Source organism: Podarcis bocagei (assembly GCF_964188305.1).
Source record: "Podarcis bocagei genome assembly, chromosome: 8".
Classification (NCBI taxonomy): Eukaryota; Metazoa; Chordata; class Lepidosauria; order Squamata; family Lacertidae; genus Podarcis; species Podarcis bocagei.
Genome location: NC_138133.1, coordinates 23,319,085 through 23,345,759, shown reverse-complemented (window position 1 = coordinate 23,345,759; position 26,675 = coordinate 23,319,085). Strand labels below are relative to the sequence as shown.

Genomic DNA, 26,675 nt, shown 5'->3' with positions numbered 1-26,675 from the left:
AGGGACAAGTTGCCAAGTCAACACCACACTCTTAGTGACGGCTTGATATTTAGAGGAACTTATTCCTGCGACCACTAAAAGAAATGAGTTGGGCTGCATTTTAGCAAACACAGCAACTCCAACTGAGCAACCAATTTCTATGTGGGATCCGTTTTCCCCCTTTGAAGTGCACTACGGCAGCCAATAACATTCTTTGTTATTGTTATAAGAATTTTAAGGTCATATATAAAATATAAATGTTCATAACTGTATATATAAACCACATGCCTGAAACCCCACAGAAAAAGTCCTGAAACCATTTTGTCCCTTCCAAACTGACCTCAAATATTTTTCTGCCAAGTCGAAGGAAAATGGAAACGCCTCCCCATTGTCTTTTCATTCACAAATCCTGTCTTAAGGGTACGTCTGTGTATGAACAGGGTGACCCTGTGACCTGGCTCAGGAACAAAGTATTTATCATTACGAAAGACTGGCCAGGCTCCCCAGGTAATCCAATCAAGTGACCATTATCAGGTAACCTGCCAGAAAGGAGATAAACAACGCACTCAGATTTCTTTTGTAGACCGCCTTTTCTGTGATGTATGTATGATGTTTCTGGGGTGGTTTTGGACTCCAGGGCAGGCAATTTAAAATGTCTATATAAGGGCAGGAACACCTTTTTTCTGGGTCCTCCTGCGTGTGAGGGGAGCACCCTGTTGCAACAGCTTTAATAAAGATCAGGCTTGCTTGCTGCTTTGCTTCTCAATATTCTCTGGTTGGCCTCTGTTATTTTCTCCTACCAATAGGGAACCCACTTAAGGACTCTATACAGGCTCTTGGATACCCCATAAGGGACGAAGGGCAAGTTTTGTTTACAACATTATCTCCTCCTTGTTGCCTTTCAAATCCTGGCTGCTGGCTAGCTGGCCATTTGCATTGTAGATGTGCCTGGTTAGGTGGAGCTAAATGGTGGCAGCCTAGGAGCTTCATAAAGAAAACTGAGGTCATTCTGCCCAAGTTTCGTTCAGCGTTCTCATCCCTCATCCTCAACTCAACATGTTTTTCATTAATTTCTCATACAGAAGAGGAAACAGCGCAGGCCCTTTTTGCCATTGAGATGGAATGACAGTTTATGTTTTTATTTAAAACATGAATGTTACTGAACTTTTCAAACATTTCCTTTTTTATATTGAGCAAGTAGCTTTTTTATATTAAGAAAAGACTCAGAATTTGTGAGGACACACCCATATCCTGTCTTGTCTCTCTGCTTTTCATCATTTAGACTTGGCCTCATCCATCAATTCCCATCTGAGTTGTCTGCCTGGGTATTTATTTTATTTTATTTTTTGCAGCGGGGAAGTTTTAAATTATTATATGAATATTCATGTGGTAAAACAGGATTTCACAGTATAATAAGAAAGCGTCCATGTATGACTAAAAACGTACATTTTCCTGTGCAATTGTGAACGAAAGGGGAGGAAATTGCAAGGAAAGACTGTAGTAGTTTACTATGGCACTGGCAGGTAGCAGTTGTAACTTCACACATATCTGCGTATCTGAACAGTAGCAGTTTGGACTTTTGTCAGGTAAGGGCAGCAGTACTTTAAAGGAGAGTTATATTTTGTTTTATGGCCTGGAATGTGGGGGATGGGAGGGTCTTGTCCAGGAAAGCTACTGCATTGTTACAGCTGCCATCCTAAACACATTTACGACAGAGTAATCCTCACTACATTCTGACTTACTTCTGAGTAAACACATGCTTGTGCTGTGGACAATGCGGTCCTTCGGAATATCGAGTTAGATGCAAGTTGACTAAAATCCACCTCAAGGTGGTGTAGACATTCAAACAATAAAACAACCGCGCAGTAAAACCACTGCAATGCAAATAAACTGTAACTGGTATATTGGCGCCTGAAGCAGAAAAATCCCGCAAACACCTTTTCCTCCTCCCCGGCAGTAAAAATGCAATAAACTGAATGGTGTACAAATTTGCTGCCTGGCAATGATACCCCAAACCAGCTGGCTACCTTTGACCTTCTTTGTTATTCAAAGCAAACAGAACTTCTCAGTCCACGCTGGAAAGCAATCCTATTGAGTTGAGAGGCTGCAGTGGGTCTCAACAAACACCACCTCTAGCAAGCAACTCATTTGGTCCAACAAGGAGTTCCTTGAGGTTAAGGTGTTCGAGTCAGAGGAAGAGCACTAGGCCAGGGCTCAGATTATACCTTCTTCCCTTTCGGCCCAGAAGCCATTGCTGAAGCTTCCACTAGGATAGTGGGCAAAGACTAAAAGGGAGAATTCTTCACCTCTGTGCCCTCTTTGCTCTTCAAACTGAGGGTTCTGTCCCCACTTCCCACATTATTGCAGCAACTTTCGTATTTTTCGCTCCATAAGACGCACTTCCCCCCTCTTAAAATCTAAGGGGAAATGCCTGTGCGTCTTATGGAGTGAATGTGTGGTCCCTGGGGCTGGGGGGGGGGACCTGGGCTTCCCCTGCTAGCTCCGACAAGCTCTGGGAGCAGCAGGAAGGCTGCGCGCAGCCTTTCCGCTGCTCCCCGGCCTGCTTTTTGGGGCTGGGGGAAAGCCGGGCTTCCCCCACAGCCATCCCCACAAGCTTGGGGAGCAGCATCAGTGATGGGCTGCCGTTCTCCCTCCTTGGGGAAAAGCCTGCAAGCGCCGCACACACGCTCCACGCGGCTCATGAAAGAGAGCGCTGAGCAGATCCTGGGGTGCATACAGGCTATGCTCAGTGCTCCCTTTAAATTTTTTTTTTATTGAATACCCCCCCCCCCAAAAAAAAGTAGGTGTGCCTTATGGTCAGGTGCACCTTATGGAGCGAAAAATACGGTACTCCAAATGACTACCAAACGTTGCTCAAAGCTGAGGATCCCTGTTCAGAGCACATCACCTAACCTGTCAAGTCTCCCTATTCAGCCAGGACATGCATAGAATTACAGAAGCAATCCTGGCTTCTGATTTCATCTGTGAATGTCTTGTTTTTCCCCTCCAGTGCATTGCTGAGCATGAACTTATGGTCTGTGTGTGTGGTTTGGGAGCTGCACGGTCAGGGGAAAAACAATGCTGTCCAGGGTTGTAAAGACTGCGGAGAGAATAATTGGGTGCACTCTTCCCACCTTGGATCAAATCTATGCTTCCAGGTGTCATAAGAAAGCTGCAGAGATAGTGCAGGACAGTGCGCACCCTGGAAATGATCTCTTTCAGCTTCTGCCTTCTGGAAGAAAGTACAGGGTTATAAAGACTAGGACTAGCCGCCTAAGAAACAGTTTCTATCCAAATGCGATTTTGGTTTTAAACGCAATGTAAGGTAGTCTCTATGGGAGTCTATTGTATTTAATTATGGGGTATCAGAGTTTTTAGGGGGCTAACCAGGCTGGGATAGCAGGCTTGTTGGCTTTTGAATGTCTGATGTAGATTTTTTCAATTTCGTTGTTCTGTATGGGACAATGACAATAAAGATTATCGTATTGTATGGGAGGAGAGTGAGCCAGTGGGAGGAGGAAGTGAGCGAGGAGGGAAAAGAGCAAGTTGTTGCCAGGTAGGCACTGTGGCAGGGGAGGCGGCCAACTGAGTCTCATGCCTTTTGGTGGCTGCGCTTCTGCGCAAGGCAGCTGACTCGCGTGGCAGCGCAGCACCGAAAACCACACATCCTGATTTTTTGCTGGCAAATGTTGGAAGGTATGCATCAACAACGCTTTCAATAGTAAACAACTAAAACAATTCCAGCCATTCAACAAGAAAAGTGTAAGAACAATTAAACACTGTTCCGTGTATAACATAATTTGAAATGTACTTCCGCACGTGAAAATAATCCAAACATTTAAATGCAGTTCTATATACAAAACCGGTTAAAAATACTGTACTTCAAGTACAGATGCGTATTGGGATAAAGATTTCTACTTAAAAGGCTTGTTGGGAAAGGATGCAAACGACCCAGAAATGCCTCATGGCTGATGTGTAATTCACTTGAGTCAACCACAGCCACAGGGAACAACACAGTGACACGCTAGGGGAACTCTGCGCAAAAGACTTTTGCTTGACTCATTGTACAGCCTAGACTGTCACGATGGGTTTTCGAGGCTGAATTAGAAAGTATCTAATGCAGGCACAATTAGGGATGGAGAAGAAACTGCATTCAGCTCTGGTTTTAAAGCCTACCAAGATTTTCACTTTCCAAAACAATATGTGCATTGAAACACAGTCGTCCTTTGAAATCTGCACCACTCTGAATCTTGCAGTGGAATTCTCCAGCCAGATAATGTGCACCCAAAATGCACAGGCTAGGGTAAAGCGTGCATAGAAATGCATATATTAGTGAAAAGAATGTCGAAAAATATTATCCCAAAACATCTGGAAGGCATTGGGTTGGGGAAGGCTGGCTTAAATGGGCAGCTCCTTACTATTCCATAGTGAGTCAGATCTGAAACTCTTTGGCAAATAAAGACACTAGTGGCTGTTGGCTTAGCCACAGTAGCTGCTCTCCAACTTCCTTGCATCCAGACTGGTCTGCAGTAGTGGAATTTGCCATACTGTAGGGCAGGGACCATCCCTAGCTAGCAGGAGCAGTGGTCAGGGATGATGGGAATTGTAGTCCCAAAACTGCTGGCAACCCAAGTTTGGGGGAATCCTGCTGTAGGGTATCAAGTCACATCCACACCATACATTTAAACATTATTATTATTCCGCATCCACAATCCTGGGGAATCCTGCGAACTGCCGTTAGTTAAGGCTACAGAGCTCACAAAGCTTGGAATCCCAAACTTCAGTTCCCAGGATTCCCCTTGACTGTTAAAGTGGTACAATGGTGCTTTAAATCCAGACACAAAGTTGTTGAGCTTTTGGGGGGCAATTTTTTTTTGTTTGGTTTTGGTTTTAGGAAATTTGAAAAGAAAAAAAACCCCAACACTTCTGATATGGATTTTGCTGGGCATTTTTACCGATTCCTGAAAATTCCACCCGGACACTATTTTTGGTGGACAAATCTCGGGAAATTCCAGCTGTTTGTCATGCCGTGGATGTGACCTCAGTCTGTATCCATAGAGCCAATAAGAAACTACTGGGGTGCCAGGCTACAGATTGCTAGCCTCCCTAGTATCTGGCCTCCTCTCTTCCTTCAGAAGAAACATAGAAACCTGCCTCATATTGAGTCAGATCACTGATCCATCTACTGGCATGCAGAACATGCACTCTGTCTGCAACTGAGCCTCGTTCTCCTCCCTTGAAGATATGTCTGGTTGTTTCAGACTGAAAGGAAACCGTTACATAACCCAATGGTTAAAATATTCCCTGGCCCATTTTGTGCCTCCGTTTAAGTCGAGCTTGGGACCGTATCACCCCACACCAACTATTTATATCGGGCTTTACGTACACATTTGAGAAGAACAGATTTGAAAATAACACACGGATGTGATTGCATGCACAGAAACACTGCAGAGTCAAAGCATCGTGGGTCCTCTATTTCTCTGGATCGGGGCCAATGTATTAACAGCAGCTGAAGTCCCTTGGGATACAAAGCAATCATGGGAACTGCCAGCAGAAATTTCTCTGCGCTCATAGCATTTTTCAACCTTTGATGTTGCCATTTTCCCAGGATTTCCTGCATCCCTTCCAAGAGTCTGATTGCTTCAATCCTGTCTTTTGATGATGTGCTACCCAGTTCACTGGGTTCTTTCCTCGTAATCAAGCATGATGGCCTGGTCATGTCACAGAGATTAATATCCTAGGAAAATATGCAAGTAAAGAACTCGGGAAGATTAGGGGAAATGTGCTTTAATGAGCTGCAGAAATCTCCAATAGTTAAAATGTATTGCACTGAAGCGGGGCTTGCTAACATTATTGATTGGGGATCCTGTTATCCCAGATACTAAATCCTGACTTAAGGCACTCACTCTGAAGTCCAGTAATGGCTACTAGCAATAATGGCAACACACAGTTATTTTAAAATTTAAATCCTACCTAACTTGACTCCATGGAGCCCTCATGGAACAGCAAAAGGACTATAAAGCAATATAAAGCACCAGCTGTTGTTGTTGTTTTGAAAACATTAAATGTAAGCTACTAATCCCTAGCCTCGGCCCAGTATACCTGAAGGAGCATTTCTACCCCCATTGTTCTGGCTGGACACTGAAGTCCAGCTCCAAGGGCCTTCTGGCAGTTCCGTCACTGTGAGAAGTAAGGTTACAGGGAACCAGGCAGAGGGCCTTCTCGGTAGTGGCTCCCTCCCTGTGGATTGCCCTCTCATCAGATGTCAAAGAAATAAAAAACTATCCGACTTTTAGAAGACATCTGAAAGCAGCCCTGTTTATGGAAGTTTTTAATGTTTGATGTTTTATCTCTTTATTGTTATTATTATCATTAATTCTGTTGGGAGCCACCCCCCCAGAGCGGCTGGGGAAACCCAGCCAGATTGGCGGGGTATAAATAATAAATTATTATTACAGCAGCAGAGCAAATGGGGGGAAAAAACTGCCCTGGAAATTCTAGGAAATATGTGCCAGCTCAGTGATCAACAAGACCCTTGATGCTTCAGCTTCCAAGTGCCAAAAACAAAACAAAAACCACTTCAACAAACAGTACAGTGGTACCTCAGGTTACATACGCTTCAGGTTACTTACACTTCAGGTTACAGACTTTCCTAACCCCAGAAATAGTACCTCGGGTTAAGAACTTCAGGATGAGAACAGAAATCATGCTCCAGCAGCGCAGCAGCAGCAGGAGGCCCCATTAGCTAAAGTGGTGCTTCAGGTTAAGAACAGTTTCAGGTTAAGAATGCACCTCCGGAATGACTGTACATAGACTGTACATAGAGTTACCGTATTTTTCATCCCTTAGGACGCACCTAGTTTTTTGGGGGGGAAATAAAGGAATTTCCCCCCCTTTATTCCCCCCCCAAACCAGGTCAGGGAACAGCAGTATGGCGGCGCTCCACCTCCCCGCTGTCCCCCGAGCTTGTGGGGCTGGCGCTGGGGAGAAGCACGCTTCTCCCCAGCGCCAGCCTCCAAACCAGGTCGGGGAACAGCGGGATGGAGGCGCTGCGCCTCCCCGCTTTCCCCCAAGCTTGTGGGGCTGGCCAATGTCTGCCCAGCGCACGGGGCGCTCTGCTTCAGGGCGCCCCGCGCGCCGGGCGGCAGGCTGCTATCCGCAGCGTGGGGAGCCCTGTGGGAACTCCCACGGGCTCCTCAGACTTGCTGATAGCTTCCTGAAGCCTGGAGAGTGAGAGGGGTCGGTGCGCACCGACCCCTCTCGCTCTCCAAGCTGCAGCGAAAGCCTGTATTCGCCCCATTGGACACACACAGATTTCCCCTTCATTTTTGGAGGGGGGGGGGGAATGCGTCCTATAGGGCGAAAAATACGGTATATCCTCTGTAAATGATATATAGTTTCCCCAGGGCTTGTCAGGGTGGATGGGATCGGCTTTTCAATATTTTGAAAATAAAAACTAAGCTGACCGTATGGACTTTGGGAAGGGAGTTCCACAAGGATAGTGCCAATCTGCACGTTAAAAAGTCCTGCTCCTTCTCACCCATCAATCTAGCTCAGGACCAAACTGTTACTCGTAGTCATTGCATGGATGGCTCCAGACATTTCTGTTTCTCAGACCCCACCAGGAGGCAGATGGTTCTCTCAGGACAATAACTTTCATATAACCAGCCAGTTTTGTGTATGGCTTAATACAGTGGACTGCTGCTTCCCTCCCTGCCTGGGGGGACAAGACAAGTCCTCATATATTTACAGTGAATGGAAAGATAGGCCTATACCTTTTTAGTGTTGTTTACCTTTTGAGATTGATTACACAGAACATTAACCACCGGTTTTTTGTTTTTTTAAAAAAATCTTTCTAAGATGTAAAATCAGAGGCAGCACACTTCAAACTGCATTTTCCATTTGCCTCAGGAGTGTGCAGTTCCTGAGCATGCTAACTCGTAATTCTTTTTACCGAATATGTTCAAACCAAAAGGTAAGAAAAGAAGCCAGCCTTTTTCTCATTCTGCCTCGGGATATTCCTGAGTTCCTTCCACTTTATTCAGAAATGCTTGCGGATTTCTAGGAATTTAATTTTAACCTTGCAGAAGATGAAGGATTGCCTGACAGAGTGATTTGTATCTCTTAATACAGTTCAGGAAGCCTTCACACAAATAGCAGCGTGTTTTGTTTCACTGAGAAGCAGCCTTTATATATATATATATATATATATTGAAGAAGAAGAAATATTGGCCACTGTTTATAAGAAGACTTAGGAAACTATCTTAGCCTAAGGACCTCATCCACTTCTGGACAATCTGCTTCAACTCTACCAGTGTTGATGGTTAGAGCATAGTTTTGTAGCCCTCAGTTCAGCAGGGATCAGGTGGCATGAAGGATCATTAGGATTCTTCCTAGTCCCAGAAACCTGCTGAGGGAAATCTGGCTCATTTTGATCAACCTGTTACCTGCCGACCTAGCAGTTCGAAAGCACACCAGTGCAAGTAGATGAAAAGGTACTGCTGCGCCAGGAACGCAAATGGCGTCTCTGTGCGCTCTGGTTTCTGTCTCGGTGTTCCGTTGTGCCAGAAGCGGTTTAGTCATGCTGACCACATGACCTGGAAAGCTGTCTGTGGACGAACAGCGGCTCCCTTGGCCTGAAAGCAGAGATGAGCGCCGCACCCCATAGTCAAATTTGACTGGACTTAACCGTCCAGGAGTCATTTAACTTACCTTTACCTTTGCTCAGCCAGCTCTTAGAGCCAAAGATGAAAGATAACAAGGAATGGATGTGTGTAAATGCAGTTATGCTACATGAACATAGGCTATGCTTCACATTATTTTTTTCAACAAAATAATAATTTTGCAATTTATAAACTTGTAACAAGAACATGAGGATAAATATGCAAAATGTTCCACATTTTTAAGCAACCGAGTAACTTTTAAAAACCAGTGCTCCACTACATTCCTCTCTCTTAAACTTTGTTTTCACAACTTTCCTGTTGCGTAACACACATTTATGTGGGTGCCAAGCCACTTGCTCATAAAAGGCGACCCAACTGTACCGACTTTTGAGATAGGTGACTTCAGAAGATTTTGTTGTGGGTTTGCAGTCTGGCTATTGTGAACAGGTCTTTCACCATGCTTTTGCCTTGAAAACAAGGTCTGATCAAAGGCTGGAATTTGACAGAAGAATGCTAACGTTCTTTAATGGTGAACTGATGTCTCCTCTTGGGAGCTAATAATTAGAAGATTGTTTCCCGATGCAGAGATCTCTCTCTGGAATGTTTGGAGTGGGAACCGCTGTTAGAGCCTGGGGAAGGTGACAAATTCCACTTAAGAAAGTGTGTGTGTTTGTGTGAACAAATGAAACAGTTTGGAACTGCCCTTGGGATCTGTGGTGTGGGATCTGGTGCCCAGTAGGAGCACACATGGTATTTAATTCCACTTACACTCTACTTATAAATGTCACAAACCCAGTACAGTGCGAACGGGATGTGTTCCGGAGCCCCATTTGCAATCTGAAAGGAACGCAACCAGCGTCTGCACACGCGCAGGTTGCAATTCACTGCTTGTGTGCATGCATGTGACGTCACTTTGCGCATCTGCGCATGCGCGAAGGGCAAAATCCAAGTAACCCTTTCTGGTACTTCTGCGTCACCGCGGGACGCAACCTGAAAAAACATAATAAGCAAACATAACAAGAGGTATGACTGTACTCTTTCTGTCAACAGAGACCAGGTCTGGATGGAGGTTGTCTCTCAGGGTTGCCATATTCCCTGGGATGCAGGTGGCGCTGTGGTCTGAACCACTGAGCCTCTTGGGCTTGCTGATTGGAAGGTCGGCAGTTTGAATCCCCATGACAGGATGACCCCCTGTCACTCTCTCCCAGCTCCTGCCAACCTAGCAGTTCGAAAGCACACCAGTGCAAGTAGATAAATAGGTACCGCTGCGGCAGGAAGGTAAGCAGAATTTCCGTGCGCTCTGGTTTCCGTCATGGTGTTCTGTGGTGCCAGAAGCAGTTTAGTCATGCTGGCCACATGACCCGGAAAGCTGTCTGTGGAGAAACGCCGGCTCCCTCGGCCTGAAAGCAGAGATGAGCACTTCAACCCATAGTCACCTTTGACTGGACTTAACTGTCCAGGGGTCCTTTATCTTTACCTTTTTGCCATATTCCCAAAAGTGAAAATCCGGTGAAAAGTGGAAATGGGGGGGGATCTTTTGGGGGGAACATCTCCCCCCATTAGGTTTTGGGGCTTTTTTTAGATTTTTAAAACATTTTTTTAAAATATCACCCTACTTGCCATACGTCTGGGTTCTCTGCCGATTCAGCAAAAATCTGCCCAGGCGCCATTTTGGCAGCACGATTCCCGGATGTGTCCAGGAAAACCCAGACTCTACAACCTCCCACTACTTGGGCAAGTGCTGAGGCCACACAACAATACCAAGCAGCAAAGAACTGGGGATCCTTCCTCTCACCTTCCCCCCTCATCCTCAGTTCCCTTCAAGGCAAGCAAACTAGTAGATTAGGAATAGTTAAGGGTAATTAAAACCACTGAGGCAGACTATGGAACAGATGCTCTTTCCCCCTCCTCGCCAGAGGTAAGGAGGGACTGTCTCGTTGGAGCCGCTCTTTGTGAAAGGAGTGAGATGCGTTCTCTGAGAGGCAGCTTTTATTCCGGTGACGTTCTAGTCCCCTCTGTGAGAGCCGCTGCTTGCTGATGCATTCATAACAAATGTTATTAACGGCAAGAGACTTAACAGCAAGATGGGGATAATTTGGAGGCTGCAGCTGTGCCCAGGGAGTCCACGGCATTGTCATTTGAAGTCGCTGCCTCAACATGGCGGAAAAGATAGAAGGTCTTAATTGCAGCGGTCTGTCATCTCTGCGGGCTTGTGCTCGGTTGCAGGTCACAAGTGAAGATAAATATCGTGCTACCTGCTGTTTTGCTCAAACCCCAGATGGCTCCACGATGTGTGCAGACCGCAAGGTCTGGGGGGAAAGCTGTCAAAGATCACCAGGAAGAAGTAATGGCTAAGCTGAACACACAAGTAAATGCTATGATGCTTTGAAGGCCGTGGTTTTGCTTTGGGAAATGTCTGTGGTCTCATCAAGTCCGCTTCAAACCAAACATAGAGAACCCCAAGTGATTTATAGCGCAATCCTAAGCTTGTTTACTCAGATGCAAAGCCCACTGAATTCAATGGGAGTTGATTTCTAGTCAGGGTGGTTAAGATTGCAGCTGTAGAGAGTTAGAATCATTCCAGCCCAGACACTGAGGTTCAGCTCTGAGGGCCTTCTGGCAGTTCCCTCACTGCAAGAAGTGAGGTTACAGGGAACCAGGCAGAGGGCCTTCTTGGTAGTGGCGCCCGTCAGATGTCAAGGAAATAAACAACTATCTGACTTTTAGAAGACATCTAAAGGCAACCCTGTTTAGGGAAGTTTTTACTCTTTGATGTTTTATCTTGTTTTTAATATTCTGTTGGGAGCCGCCCAGCGTGGCTGGGGAAACCCAGCCGGGTGCGTGGGGTATAAATAAATTATTATTATTATTATTATTATTATTATTATTATTATTATTATTATTGAAGCAGGGGTCACACGTGATATGGCAAAGGATTTCCTAGCCAACCTGGGACAAGGGTGTGAGGAAGTGTGTTGTTTTTGTTTTAAACACTATTGTTAAAAGAATTTAAGGTCTCAAATACAGTGGTACCTCAGGTTAAGTACTTAATTCGTTCTGGAGGTCCATTCTTAACCTGAAACTGTTCTTAACCTGAAGCACCACTTTAGCTAATGGGACCTCCTGCTGCTGCCGCGCCGCCAGAGCATGATTTCTGTTCTCATCCTGAAGCAAAGTTCTTAACCTGAAGCAATATTTCTGGGTTAGCGGAGTCTGCAACCTGAATCGTATGTAACCTGAAGCATATGTGTCAGGGAACTGATATCGGAGTGAGAGGCGAAGGGGAGGCTCCCAGATGATGCTGGCGAAGGACCCAGCAGCAGGGGGAGAAACAGCTCAGTAGAGGGGGAAGCCAATCAGCGCAACACCAGGGATGAAGGGGGGCAGACGGGGGAATTGGAGAGAGGGCTCCAGGACTCTTCACTGGACATCAGTGAGGAGAGCCCAGGTCCTCCGCTGCCCACGCCTTCCCTGTGCAGAAGACTCCCGCGCAGTGAGAGGAGGAGGAGACTGGGTGTCAAACAACTTTTATGTTGGAAGAGGTTCAAGAAACGCCCACTGACGGATTCTGCCAGTGACTGAGGCAGCCACCATGAGCAGGGGCTGTGCAGTCAGAAAGTTTTAACAAGGCAAATTAACCGAGAAAGGCACCAGTTTACGCACGAGTAACTCATACCCATTACAATATGTAACCTGAGGTACCACTGTATATAAATGTTCATAAATGTACAAGGCAAACACATACATAAGTATATAAACTACGTGTCTGAAATAGTACAGGAGAACAACCCTGAAACCATTTTGACTCTCCTAGTGACCTCAAATATTCCTCTGCAGTAAGGAAGGAAATGGGGAAAGCCTTCCCATTGTTGTTTTTGCTTACAAATTCTGTCTTTAGGGCCTATTTGTGTATGAACAGGGTGAGCCCGTGACCTGGATTCAGGAACTAAAGTATTCACCATCACAAGAGAATGTCCAGGCTGTGCAGGTAGAGCAATCAATGAACCAGTAAGGTTTCCTGGAAGACAGGATTTCTGCTGTAGACCTTCTCCTTCTGTGATGTATGTATGATGTTTTTGGGGGGTGGTCTTGAGCTACAGCGTGGGTAATTTCAAAAATCTATATAAGGGCTTGCGCACCATTGTTCTGGGTCCCTCTCCCCTTCTGCATGTGGTGAGTGAGGACCCTGTTGCAACAGTTAATAAAGATCAGGCTTACTAGCTGCCTTGCTTCTCAATATTCTCTGGTTGGCCTCTGTTACAGTGGTACCTCGGGTTAAGTACTTAATTCGTTCTGGAGGTCTGTTCTTAACCTGAAACTGTTCTTAACCTGAAGCACCACTTTAGCTAATGGGGCCTCCTGCTGCCGCCGCGCCACCAGAGCGCGGTTTCTGTTCTCATCCTGAAGCAAAGTTCTTAACCTGAGGTAATATTTCTGGGTTAGCGCAGTCTGTAACCTGAAGCATATGTAACCTGAAGCGTATGTAACCCGAGGTACCACTGTATTTTCTCCTGCCGATAGGGAAGCCACTGAAGGACTCTATATGGGCTCTTGGATGCCCCATAAGGGAAAAGGAGCCATTTTCTCTTACAACACTTGGTATGCCCACCTTTATCAATTATGCAGCTGCACAAAGAACAAACGAGAGGTCGCTTACAAAAGTTAATTCTTAAATAATTATATCAGTCAGTCTGCTTTGCCACATCTCATTTGTGGCTTCAGGCACCAGGCCCATTGGCAGACCAACTCTGTGTTGCAAAGATGTCTGCAATCGTGACATGAAGTTTGGCTGCATCAACCCCCGCCTTGAGGGAATCCCTTGCAGACAACAATTCTGTGGTGCCTCTGTAGCAGCACAACCGCATACCTTCATCTGCCCCAGCTGCAACCAAACAGGTCTCTCCCGTATCCGTCTCTACAGCCACAACAGGTGCTGCAACCTTCCAACAGTTTGACTTCATCCCCAAAGGTGCACTCCTCCATTGTCTCCCGAGACAGATGCATGGCAACAACATTTATCTATTTTAAAGAAAAATCCAGAGGCACCGAACCTCTTCAGAAAGATAATCTGTCCCTTCCAGGTCCAAGGAACCATGGGTTATTTAGCAAATCCTAATGCAGAACTGATGGGATGTGAGTGGCGCTGTGGTCTAAACCACAGAGCCTAGGGCTTGCCGATCAGAAGGACGGCGGTTTGAATCCCCGCGATGGGGTGAGCTCCCGTTGCTCGGTCCCTGCTCCTGCCAACCTAGCAGTTTGAAAGCACGTCAAAGTGCAAGTAGATAAATAGGTACTGCTCTGGCAGGAAGGTAAACGGCATTTCCATGCGCTGCTCTGGTTCACCAGAAGCGGCTTAGTTATGCTGGCCACATTGAGGCATCTGATCAAGACTTGTATTTTAAAATGAGCTTAAAAATATATATTTGCAAATGTTTGGTTGGGATTTAGAAAGTAAGAAATGTGAGATTCTTATGTTAGATTCTTATTTCATTGATGGTGTGTGAGAAGGTGAACCCAAGATCTCTTTTTAAGATAAAAATTAAAACCATGAGTCATCTGTTTTAGCCATCTGTTTTGGAGTGAAGGGGCAATAGGGTAATAGGGCAAAAAGGTTATCTGGTAATTAAGGCGCCTTGTCGAGGCAAATGTAAGATATATGGCCACTTGTCTGCCATTTATGGATAGAAGGAAATATAGCTCTTTGTCTCCCATAAAAGGTAATAGGAAATGGGTGTATCTTTTATGATTGGTTCTAGCAAACAGCCAATAGGAATTTCAACCAGGCTGATTGGACAGAGGCAGCCAAGGGAGGAGCAAGGGGGCTGGGCTGAGGGAATATAAGTGCTGGCCATCAGGGCTGGAGGGGCAGAGCTTTGGTATCCATATACCACTGTGTCTCTCATTTATTTGTCTGACAAATAAATTATTATTTTAATTTCTCTATTGCTGCGTTGAATATTTCATTCCAGCTAAGTGTTAACCACAAGCAGGGTGCTACAACATGACCCGGAAAAACTGTCTGCGGACAAATGCTGGCTCCCTCGGCCTATAGAGCAAGATGAGTGTGCAACCTCAGAGTTGTCCGGACTGGACTTAACGGTCAGGGGTCCCTTTACCTTTACCTTTAAAGCAGATCTGAGGAACCAAAATGGGTGGCCAGAGTGACCAGGGTTGACTCTATATAACCTTTGTCTACAGACGAACTGCCTGTGGGTCATGGTGACCTTTGCTGAGAAGCCAAAGCTGTGTGCATGAGACCTGTTTGATATAGAGATGTGAAAGGCCTCCACGGTTATAAAAAGGGTGGAAGAGATCTTGCTGATAGGAAAGAGAATGAGAAAGAACTTGTTTGCAGTCTCTGCAGTTGGCGAAGTCATAACAAGACTGGCAGCAGTGGTATTTGTTTATGAAGCAATGTTGAAATGCAATGTGCTTACAAGACAATTATTTGGCAGGAGATCACTTATGGGGATACTGGGAATGTTTCCCCCTGATAAAATTTGGGTAAATGAGAAGGGGGGCGGGAATCAATGAAGACAACCTCTTTATGCTCCCCTGTAAGAAACCCAGAAAGTTCTGGCCCCACCTCTGATCAATATAAAAAGCTCAGGATGGATGAAAAGGGGCACATTCCCTTTCTCTCTTCTTAGGGGTCAGATGAAGTGTAAAGAGCCATCAGCCCCACTGGACTGGGGTGTAGGATCTGCTTAAAAACTTAGAATGCTATGAAACTCAAAATGGGTTATACTGTTTTAACCTTTAAGGAGTTGTTCTAGAAGGAGTTCAGGATGATAGAGCATCATTTGCTCCAACTAGACTTCAGTTTTAATTCTTCATGGTCTTTAGTATTTGCTGTATTATATTTTCATTTCTCTCCAATTCTTTATTGCTTCATTATTTCTTTCCCTCATGTTCTCATATGCGTTTACCTGGATAGTACTGTAGTAGTTTTTTGCTGGCTCAGCCTTCCCCAGTGGGATGCAATTTTGAACCCAGGTTTATGCAGAAGATAATGGATGCTCCTTAACGCATAATACACAGGACTGGTTCACAAATTATTGATTTCTCAGCACCTGACGGATCATAGCTGAATGTTTGAAAAACTGAAAGGCACTGTGAGTGAGGGGCGATGCACCCATCAGTAATGGAATGGGTATTAAAAACTTGGGCTCTGTGCATATGGTTAAATTAACAAACTTTGTTCGGATCAGAGAGGCTTGACAATCATGAAATAAGTTTATTGAAAACTGGACTATTTCTTTATTATAATGCATTGGAACATGAAGGTTTCAGATTTGATATCACCATATGTAAATCTGGGTGCAGTTTCTAAAAGTTGTGCAAGCTATGGTACACAACCATAGTTTAAAGTTATTTAGGAATGAATTAAGGTAACTTCTGGTTTTTCACTTGTTAGCTTTTTTTCATTTTCAGATTTGTGATTTGATAGCAGATTCTACTAAGTTTAAATAGGATAAATGCATAATAGCAGTGGAATGAAAGCAGAAGCAGCGCTGATGTTCAATCTGTGATGGCTCATTCACATGTAAAATTCAACACTCAAAACTGCACTCGTCAACTGAATGCACAAACTGGCTATTTTGCTACCCCCCCCCCATAATAACGCAGTCTGCCTAAATAAAATCCACCCATATACTCAGCTTTTGTTCCATGTGCCAAAAAGCAGCTCAGGAGGGGATATTTTGATTGGGAAGACGGCATGCAGACAAAGGATTTAACTAACCACATTTATCCATACAATGCAGCCCTGATCACAAATAAATATCAATGACTGTATTTACTTTTTAAATAATAAAAAATAATCCTCACATGTGAGATCAAATCATGGATCTCCCACTATCTCATTTTGTCCTGCGGAAACTCATTTTGAAATCTTCTTCAAAATCTTTTAATGCATAAAGGTGCCAACGCTGTCAGGAAAATTTCCTGCCTTGGGCAACAACGACTGAAGTCCTTTCCTTTTATATGAAAGTAAAAAATTAAATTAAATTAAAATGTGCAAAACCCGTGATCACAAATAAGTACTTTTTTTTTACATTCTGTTGAACCTCTAAGCATGTGTTTTTCATACACGGGCCTCTCTCCTACTATTCTGCTTCCAAGATATTAAGGACAGAAGTGAACTCTACCATCCAGAGTCTCTGCCTTGGGGCCTATTTGCACATACCTTGCAAATTGCTGGACCAAATATTTCTAAACCTAGCCCAGCCCTAAGGCTGGATGAGCTAGTTCCCCCGGACTGCAGAATGAATGTTATGCTGCAACTAATTTAGACCTTCCTATTTATTTAGCAAATTTGTACCCTCTTTAATCAAAATGGTCTCCAAGAGGTGTGTACAAATAAAATTACAGGTTTAGCCACACTTGTGGCTAAATTCCACAAAACAGTTAAAAGCAAAGATGCATAAAACCATCATAATTTTTTTTAAAAAATAAAAATAAAACGATGAAATCAGTAAAACTTTAAAAGCAAATATAGGTAGAGGCAATGACCATTTTAGGTGCATCTGATATGTGCATGACTGCATCATGCAGAACATGGAAGTGACCTGGAAATGTCACAAAAAGGGGTGCAAGGGGTGGGTGGGGTAGGGGCGAAATTGAGTGTTTGCAGGATTTTCCAATAGGGTTTCAAATATACAGAATTTCACATAAATTTGTGGTGCCTTGGAATGTAAGCCCCATGTAAATTGGCAGTCGCCTGTAACTAAATCATGTGTCCGGGTACACTTGGCAAAACAGGAGTTTTCAGCAGGTATCTAAAACAACATAGTGAGGACACCTGTTGAATGTCAATAGGCGTCAGGCTTCAGGGTATCGCCTTCCTCCCCCCCTTTGGCAGTAGATAAGCAGAGCAAAGGAAAAGGAGTCTTCTTACCAGTTAGAAACTTTAATGATCACAATGAGAGAACAAAGAATCCAATTCCTAGGGATGGCGGTGCTCCCAATTAAGGGTTCCACCCACTTCCTCCCTAGTCACCCACGTCACTCCCGCATCTTGTAACCTGATCTCATCATCACTGTGCTTTCTGTGCTGCTACCTTATCAGCTCTTCTTGACCTTGGGCGGAGCGGATGAATGCTTTCCAGAGACAGTGAACCTGTTAACTCCCTCTCTCCCAATGCTGCTTCTCCATCCAGTATTTCCCAGCTTGTGCCTTCTGAACTATGTCCCTCTGCAAACCAGGGTTCCAAATCTATACTGTCCTCCTGCTCCTGGGAAGATTCAGGATCCTGATCAGGAGCAGGGGGAGGTGGAGGCTCCCACCCTCCCTCTTCAGTGCAGCCCTCCTCAGCATGGTCCCGGACATCAGGCAAGGGAGTTCCAGAACACAGGTGCTACCACATGAAAGCAGTTCCCCCTTGCAAATGTGGACATTGTGTGGCAGTTCTGAAGTGCAATTATTCCCCAATCTCCTGCCCCCACTTTCTTTTATCCTCCTTAACTTTCCTGAATGCTGAGGAACTCTAAAAAGGTGTATGTAAACAGGAGAAGTGGACAACACGAACAGACTGGCTATAGACATATCTATCCTGAATGACTGCAGTAAACTGGGGCCCCCTGTGGATCTGTCCACACTGTGTCTGGGTTGTATCCAGTCCTGCCCATAGCTGTCAACCTTCCCTTTTTTTGCGGGAAATTCCCTTATTCCAGCGCCGTTTCCCGCTGCTATCCCGGATTGTTAGATATCCCGTAGACTGTCCCCGGGACAGGTAAGGCTGCTGATCCCTTATTTTCAAGGCTGCTGATCCCTTATTTTCAAATCTGAAAGTTGCCAGCTATGGTCCTGCCTGTGTGTGAGCAGTGGGACCCCACTTTCCTTTCTTCCCCACAGCAGCCCTCTGCCTGTCCCCAAAATCTGCTCTGAAGGGTTGAGCGACCCTCTGGAGATGATTTCAGGGGCATGGAGGGTGGAGGAGAGAAAGTTGAAGCTGCATTGTGCTGGCGGAAGTCTGCTCATTCAACACTGGATTCCACCTCCTGCCCTCTTCCAACCAGGATGTGAGATGCAAGAGAATTGGCCTTGAGCAGGGATCATCCAAAAGCAGAAGCAGGGTCCAAGTAGGGTCTAGGTTTGAGGAGGCCCTGAGTAAAGTGTCCCTAGGTGGGACCTCTCCTCTGTCAATGGGTTCTGGCAGGCTTACTTGTATGTGGTGCCAGCGCTCTGAGAAATTTAAAGGACTCTGTGAGGATTATTTTTTTATTTTTTAAAAAAGGTAGGACCTTAATTGATGCTAGCTGCTGGTGTGGGCCTTATAAATAGCAAGTGGGGCGCTCTCGCTTGGAGCCATTGTATCCAAGGCTAGTCCTGCTCAGAGTACACCCACTAAAATTTCTGGAACTAAGTTTGTCATGTCTATTGATTTCAGTGGGTCTACTTTGAGCAGGAGTATAGTCCATGAGTGTCGGTGTGGTGCAATGGTTAGAATGCTGGACAATGACCTGAGAGAACCAAGTTTTTTGAGTGCCCACTCAGTCATGGTCTGGTTACCATCTCTTGGCCTGATCTACCTTGTTGTTGTGAAGCTAAAATGAGGGAGGAGGAGAATTATTTACACCACCTTCAGCTCCTCAGGGGACGCGCGTGGCACTATGGGTTGAACCACAGAGCCTAGGTCTTGCCAATCAGAAGGTTGGCAGTTCGAATCCCCGTGACGGGATGAGCTCTTGTTGCTCGGTCCCAGCTCCTGCCAACCTAGCAGTTCGAAAGCACGTCAAAGTACAAGTAGATAAATAGGTACCGCTCCAGCGGGAAGGTAAACGGCGTTTCCGTGTGCTGCTCTGGTTCGCCAGAAGTGGCTTAGTCATGCTGGCCACATGACCTGGAAGCTGTACGCCGGCTCCCTCGGCCAATAAAGCGAGATGAGTGCCGCAACCCCAGAGTCGTCTGCTACTGGACCTAACGGTCAGGGGTCCCTTTACCTTTACAGCTCCTCAGAGGAAAATGTGATGTATCAAACAAGCAAGCAAGCAAGCAAGCAAGCAAACAAATGACGTTTAACAGCCTCAGATTGTGCCTTCTGCCCTCTGCATTGGGAACCCCAGAAGGACTGGGGATATAGACGATAAGAAGTCCGTGAACACAAAGAGCCAAGGGAGCAACCACTAGGTAGTGACTCTCCCCAATAACAAGGGGGAGAGAGAGAACTGAAGAGGAGAAGCTTTAGAGAGTAGAGGAATTGAAACAGACAGGTTTAATTTTTTTAAGTGTTTGTTTGGCCTATAACTGGTGGCAAACCCTTCTTGTGACACTCAGGTGATGGGTGAAGCAATTCAGACTCTTCACCCAAATGTTTGAGCTGTTCCTTCCGGAGCTGAGTCTGACCTCTCATCCTCCAAAAGGTCTTTCATAGTGATGTGCAATCTTCCTTGGCTTCCCAAGTGTTATGTACTGAGTTGAATAGGATCCAAAATGCAGCAGTCTGATTGGTCCTAGAACAATAGGATTCAGAATGCAGCAGTCTGATTGGTCCTAGAACAATGCAGCAGTATGATTGGTTGGCAGGAACCACCCAATCCTGCTCCAGATAGAAGTGAATCCACAACCTGATTGGTTTACAGTAGAATTCCGGAATTAGCCAATCATGTGCAGCCCATTGTGTAAATAATGTATATAAAGCAGATACTGTGAGGGGACTTTCATTCATTCCTCCTCACCACTATGAGCTGAATAAAGAGCATGAAATCACTTTGCGACTCTGAGTATATTTCACAAGTCTTTTCAAACTTCTCCAAGAAAAAGAAAAATGGGTGCACCATGCCCTTCACCTGTTGAGACTCTCCACCACTTTCCCAAGCCAAAAAACAGAACAGAACCCTTACCATTGAAGGGGAGACGCTTAGCAGAGACACAAGAAGCCTTTTCCAGGTTTAATTTGGATGTAGATGAAACTCAACCATTGAAACACAAATTCACAATTTGATGGCATTCCCATCTGTGGTGCTTGTGATCCTTGCTTTGGAAAAAATATGATATGATTCAGCACTGTCTAGCAGTGTATTCCCCTCTTCCCCAAAAATGGATATACTCAAATTAGGATTATGTTTCTTTCTTTCTTTTAATGGGCAGAGTATCAGCCATGTAATGAGAGAGAAAGCACTTCCCAGCACCATGGGTCTATGCCGGTAGACTTCTGCTTTTAAGCTAAGCTTCTATCAATAAAAAGGCAAACGTTCAAGCACAAAGTCTCCAACACCGTTTCAAATGAAGCTTGAGGCAAACTGGAAAATCACACATATGTTGACCACTGTGTGTTGACCAGGACGCCAAAGGGCCAACAAAGACTTATGTCTTGCAAAAGTAGCTGCTTACAATGTCAGCTTTTAAAGTGGCTCCTTTAATTTTGTCTTTTTTATTTTTTATTTTAAAAGACTGCTTATCCTTTCAACATCCGGAATATGCCTTTGATGAAAAAGCACATGCAGAATGTTTATAGTCTTGGCGGCAGTTGTTGAAGGTGCGCCACCCTGCTTTTTCTAAAAATAAAGGATGCCTGCAATTTTTCTCCCCGAGGTCCAAGGTCATTGTAAATGTAACAAGGCACATCCTCCACCCTTGTTATTTAGGCACAAAGAATGCCTGAGGTTGGCTGCTTTGCTTTAAGAGTACACTTCATATGTCATAAATTGTTGTAGGTTCCAGCTTATCTTAGTTTATGAAGTAACGCAGCAGTTGTTAACTGATATCTGAAGCTGTACAGTCTGGTTACAAATCAAGGCCACATCAGCCCTTTGGAAAACAGGTATCATAGCATGCAAAGAGCCCTCCTGGATCAGACCAAAGATCCATCAAGCCCTGTGTCCTGCTTTGTACAGTGACCAGACATTTGCTTCTGGACTGGGATGCCCAGAAGCAGGGCTGGCTGTTGTTAAGGCCTTAAAAAAGCAGAAGAATTTAAAGGGACTTACAGTGGTACCTCGGGTTAAGTACCGTATTTTTCGCTCTATTGGACGCACCGGACCACAGGACGCACCTAGTTTTTAGAGGGGGAAATCAAGGAAAAAAATATTATCCCCCCCCCCAGCCCCAAAGAGCAACGGACAGGCTGCATGCAGCCTCTCCACTTCTCCCAGAGCTTCTCGGGGCTGCGGGGGAAGCCCGGGTTTCCCCCCCCCCCCAGCCCCAAAGAGCAAAGAAGCCAAGACAGCGCACGGGATCCATGGCCGTGCAACCTCTCCAGCCAGGAGCTAAACCTCTCCAGTGCAGCTAAAGAAGACAAGGCAGCAAGCGCGATCCATCCCGCTCACTGCCTTGGCTTCTTCTTTAGCCTTGCACAGCATCTTTAGTCTTGCGCAACGGGATGGATTGCGCCCGCTGTCCACCAGGGCTGGACTAGATGACTCCTGGGGTTCCCTTCCAACCCTGCAATTCTATGACCTCGGAAGGTGTTTGGGGTCTCCACCACTGGAGGCTTTTAAGCAGCGGTTGGGGGACCATCTGCCTGGCGTTCTTTAGCTGTGATTCCTACATTGTGAGGGGGCTGGGCTAGATGACCCTTGGGTGGCTCTCCCAACTCTATACAGTCCTACAGTTCTGCGGCAGGAGATCCACAGCCACTTCACACAATGCCCACTCCCAATTTTCATCTGAGAGACATGTGTCTCTCAGTACCCCCGTACCTGCCACACTTCCCCCACCCCACTTAAGCTGAGGGAATTCCTGCCCAGAGAAACTCCCAGCAATCAAGGAGGAGGAATCCGCTGAAGCCTCCAGCAGGGGAGGATCCATGGTCCCCTTCCTTCCCTCCTCCGTGGTTGCTTTGAAGGAGGAAAGTGGGAGAGGAGCTGCTTACACGAGTGTAAGCTGCTCCCCTCCCACTTTGCTGCTTCAAAGGGAGCCCGGGAGGAGGGAATCTGCTGCAGCCTCGAGCAGCGAAGAGGATCCATGGGTCCCCTCTTTCCCTCCTCCGTGGTTGCTTTGAAGGAGGAAAGTGGGAGAGGAGCTGCTTACACGAGTGTAAGCTGCTCCCCTCCCACATTGCCGCTTCAAAGGGAGCCTGGGAGGAGGGAATCGGCTGCAGCTTCCCCCACCTCCCGCAGAAGCCGTGCGCTCTTTAAAGGGGCTGCGCGGCTTCTCCTGGCTTTTCTGGGAGGTGGGGGGATTCCCCCACCTCGTAGAAAAGCCTGCAGGAGCCGCGCAGCCTTTAAAGAGGGTGCCGCTCTTGGGGGCTTTTCCCCCAGGAGGGAGAAGGGACTGCTGCAGCCAGTCACTCCCTTCTCCCTCCTAGAGAAAAGCCCGCAGGAGCGCACGAAGCTTGTGTGCGGCTCTTGAGGGCTTTTCCCGCCTGCCTCCCCCCTGCATTCGCTCCATAGGACGCACACACATTTTCCCTTGCTTTTTAGGAGGGAAAAAGTGCATCCTATGGTGCGAAAAATACGGTACTTAATTCGTTCCGGTGGTCCGTTCTTAACCTGAAACTGTTCTTAACCTGAAGCACCACTTTAGATAATGGGGCCTCCTGCTGCTGCCATGCCGCCGGAGCACCATTTCTGTTCACATCCTGAAACAAAGTTCTTAACCTGAAACACTGTTTCTGGGTTAACAGAGTCTGTAACCTGAAGCGTATGTAGCCTGAAGCGTATGTAACCCGAGGTACCACTGTACTCAAAAAAGTATGTGTTCATAGCAATAGTTCCTGATTGTCCATGAACAGTAGTCCAATAGTCCATGAACCCCAGGGGATCTGTGTCACTGTTCATGTAACAAAAATGTGATCATGGGCGTAGCCGGGGGGGTACAGAGGGGGGGGGGAATACTGCACCAAATCATCTATGACTCTGAGTGCAGATGTTTGGAGCCCAATTTCCCCTTGTTTATCAGATTATTCCCATGTTGGTTAAACACTAGTTCTCAGGGGCAAAGAATTGACATTGTGTTGTTTGAGAGTAATGTCACGTGGAGTATACAAAATAACTGGGAATGCAAACAGTGGCAAACACACAGTCAACTCCTGCGTGGACGAGTCCTTACAGTGCACTATAAAATGTTTTAGAATGGCTTCATCTCATTCTAGCCAGTTAACAGACAAAATGTCACAACCCTACAACAAATACACGGGCATAATAGAATCAAATAATTGTAGAAAATAAAATTATAATGACAGAAAATAGCCTTCATCAAGACCGGTCCAAATGAAGGCTACTTTTTAAATGAGGTTGTGATGGTATGAAGGGGGGGATAAAGGGAAATTATACATTGTGTCACCCTCCCCTCACCACTGTTGAATGAATCCTCACCGCACCTGTAAAGGTAGGGCAGGCATTAAGTTATCTCGTTCATGGATGAGAAAACAGAACTAGAGTAGATTAATGGCATACCCAGGGCCACAGGGAGTATCCGAGTCAGAATTTATATTCACAATTCCCTGAAGCTTCATGTTGTGCAAAAAGAATGAGTTTATACTCCATGCTAGTTCCCCCTCCATAAACAGCAAGGCATTCAAAATTTTGTTGTTTTGCGAGTGCATTGGACCCAACCAACTGGTCAAGGTATTTCTCACACAGTATGAGAGGCCTGCCAAAACCATAGAAGTTATACCAACAACAACAACAACTTATTATAATTATTATTATCATTATTTATACCCGCGCGTCTGGCTGGGTTTCTCCAGCCTCTCAGGGCAGCTCCCAATAGAATATTAAAACTATGATAAGGCATCAAACATAAAAAAAACTTCCCTTCAGATGTCTTCTAAAAGTCAGATAGTTGTTTATTTCCTTGACATCTGGTGGGGAGGGAGCCCTCTGCCTGGTTCCCTGTAACCTCACTTCTTGCAGTGAGGGAACCGCCAGAAGGCCCTCGGAGCTGGATCTTAGGGTCTGGGCAGAATGATGTGGGTGGAGACGCTCCTTCAGGTATACTGGGCTGAGGCCGTTTAGGGCTTTAAAGGTCAGCACCAACACTTTGAATTGTGCTCAGAAACGTACTCTCGATTATCATGATATGTGCACATTTCACAGCAGGTCTTGAACTTTTAACTTGCAGACTTGTGAAGATTAAATTTAGTAACACCAGGATGTGCGGAGAGTGGGGGGGGGGGGACACACCAACCCATTTTCCTTCCTATATCATGCCGTAGCCGAGAAACATGATGAAATTACAAACTATTTGTCTTTAAATGCCCCTCTAAATCTAATCTTAGCAGAAATGTAAACAACTTGGATCTCAGAGAAAGGAATTTTGATGTCCCCCCCTGCAGTCGTCTTCTTCATATGCCTACGTTTCTGCTATTCATGGATTGCAGTGATGTATTAGCTGAAGCTAAAACTCAATAAGGGACTCAAATTAGATTGGAAGAAAGGAGTCAATAGGTACACGGAAGGAAAAAGAGCAACTATAAGTGCACACAGTCCAGGGAATGAATTCAATTGGGCTCCCGGAATTGTGTAGTGGTGAAAGCGTGGCCAATTATTCACTGCCCTCAAAAAGAGGATTTGCATCACCACAAAAGAGGACACCAACGTGCATAAAATGTCCATACGGTAATTCCCTTTTTATATATATATATGTAAAAGTATATACCATCATCTCATAAAAGATCATGGAGGTCTACGGCAGTATGCATTCAGTAAAAAAATGCAGAACACGACATGTATAGATGCAAATTTGCAAATCGTTACTGTAATGCAAATCGAAAAACATCTTACCATAGTAGGGAAGACAAAAGGTGGCCTCTGCATGCAGGGGCATACGGGGGGGGTGCGCGCCCCGGGTGCCACCCTGGGTGTGTGTGACAAGATGGCCCGTTGCCTCCCCCCCAGCTGTAGAGCGGCCAAGGGCATGTGTGGCGTCCGTATGGGCTGCCATGCATGCACTCCCTGCCCCCGGGTGCTGGATCTGCTCAATCTAAGTGTGTATGGGCAGCTTCAAAGCCTCTGCTCTCCATCCTTGTGGCTTCTTATCTTTAAGCCGGACCTGGATGGGGCAGTCGTCAAACAGAAGACACCTTCCAATGTCTTCTGACAGCCCTTCAAAACAGAGGACTATCCTCTATAAATTCAGACCATGGCAGCTTTGAGCAGTGAGCAAACCAAATCCAGCCAGATTTGGAATCGGGCTCAACAAACTGACCTCTCCCCCAGGAACAGGATGTCATTGCAATACGATACGATACTCTTTATTGCCATTGTCCCGTACAGAACAACCAAACTGAAAATCTACACCAGACATTCAAAAGCCAGCAAGCCTGCTATCCCAACTATCCCAGTCTGGTTAGCCCCCTAAAAACTCTGATACCCCATAATTAAATACAATAGACTCCCACAGAGACTACCATACACTGTGTTTAAAACCAAAATCGCATTTGGATAGAAACTGTTTCTCAGGCGGCTAGTCCTAGTCTTTATAACCCCGTACCTTCTTCCAGAAGGCAGAAGCTGAAAGAGATCATTTCCGGGGTGCACACTATCCTGCATTATCTCTGCAGCTTTCTTATGACACCTGGAAGCATAGATTTGATCCAAGGTAGGTAGAGTGCACCCAATTATTCTCTCTGCAGTCTTTACAACCCTGGACAACTGAAATATACAAAGTGATTTCATGCTCTTTATTTAGCTCATAGTAGTGAGGAGGAATGAATGCAAGTCCCCTCACAGTATCTGCTTTATATACATTATTTACACAATGGGCTGCACATGATTGGCTAATTCTGGAATTCTACTGTAAGCCAATCAGGTTGTGGATTCACTTATATCTGGAGCATGATTGGGTGGTTCCTGCCAACCAATCATACTGCTGCATTGTTCTAGGACCAATCAGACTGTTGCATTCTGAATCCTATTGTTCTAGGACCAATCAGACTGCTGCATTTTGGATCCTATTCAATTCAGTACATAACAACAACACTGTTTTTCCCCTGACCTTGCAGCTCCCCAAACCACACACAGAGACCATAAGTTAATACACTCTCTGGATGAAGCTGGGAGTGCAGCAGGTTTTGCACAACTCCCTCCCTCAAATCTTGCTTGCCAGCCCTGCACTCCTTCTGCATTTACCCTTATTTAACACATTTC

The 26,675-nt window shown here is 45.6% G+C and overlaps 1 long non-coding RNA gene across 1 annotated transcript in view; it reads left to right on the top strand.

Moving 5' to 3' along the window:
- The first annotated feature begins 3,008 nt into the window (after positions 1-3,008).
- The window catches only part of LOC308594084, a 375,081-nt gene continuing 351,414 nt past the window's right edge, over positions 3,009-26,675 (top strand). Inside the window, exon 1 of the long non-coding RNA XR_014011303.1 lies at positions 3,009-3,299. This is a non-coding gene — a long non-coding RNA (uncharacterized lncRNA). The remainder of the gene's footprint in view (positions 3,300-26,675) is intronic.